Source organism: Bison bison, unplaced genomic scaffold (assembly GCF_000754665.1).
Source record: "Bison bison bison isolate TAMUID 2011002044 unplaced genomic scaffold, Bison_UMD1.0 scf7180017864462, whole genome shotgun sequence".
Lineage (NCBI taxonomy): Eukaryota > Metazoa > Chordata > Mammalia > Artiodactyla > Bovidae > Bison > Bison bison.
In genome coordinates this window covers 1,827,711-1,828,631 of record NW_011495024.1, presented here as the reverse complement: position 1 = coordinate 1,828,631, position 921 = coordinate 1,827,711, and the positions used below count along the sequence as shown (strand labels likewise).

General features: G+C 41.0%; 1 protein-coding gene across 2 annotated transcripts in view; it reads right to left on the bottom strand.

Annotated features, from left to right (window-relative positions):
* TBCE (tubulin folding cofactor E) overlaps window positions 1-921 on the bottom strand; it is a 90,572-nt gene that overhangs the window by 36,901 nt on the left and 52,750 nt on the right. The window lies entirely within an intron of this gene.

Genomic DNA, 921 nt, shown 5'->3' with positions numbered 1-921 from the left:
GGCTCCAAAATCACTGCAGACAGTGACTGCAGCCATGAAATTAAAAGATGCTTGCTCCTTGGAAGGAAAACTATGACAAAGCCAGAGTATAAAAAAGCAGAGACATCACTTTGCTGACAAAGATCCATCTAATCAAAGCTATGGTTTTTTCCAGGAGTCATGTACGGATGTAAGAATTGGACCATAAAGAAGGCAGAGTGCAGAAGAATTGATGTGTTCAAACTGTGGTGATGGAGATGCCTCATGAGAGTCCCTTAGACTGCAAGATCAAACCAGTCAATCCTAAACATTCAATGGATGCTGAAACAGTTTGGCCAACAGTCAGCTGATGTGAAGAGCTGACTCACTGGAAAAGATTGCAGACAAAAGGAGAAGGGAGGGACAGAGGATGAGATGGTTAGATAGCACCACTGACTCGATGGACATGAATTTGAGCAAATTCTAGGGGATAGTGAAGGACAGGGAAGCCTGGCATACTGCAGTCCATGGTGCTGCAAAGAGTTGTACAAGACTTAGCAACTGAACAGCAACGAAGCTTAATATTAAAAGATTCTTGCAAGAAATTGAAACTTACGGAAAATAAACACCAGTAAAAATCTGAAAGACTGCTTGAAATTCCCCACCATCCTTTTCAGAGCTTCACATAGTTTCTCTGAAATCAAACAGGTAAAAATATCAGTAGCACTATAATGTATAATTCTTTTCATGACAAGAGCTTTTTAAAATAGTGGCCTACACCAGTCAGAATGGCTGCGATCCAAAAGTCTACAAATAATAAATGCTGGAGAGGGTGTGGAGAAAAAGAGAACCCTCTTACACTGTTGGTGGGAATGCAAACTAGTACAGCCACTATGGAGAACAGTGTGGAGATTCCTTAAAAAACTGGAAATAGAACTGCCTTATGATCCAGCAATCCCACTG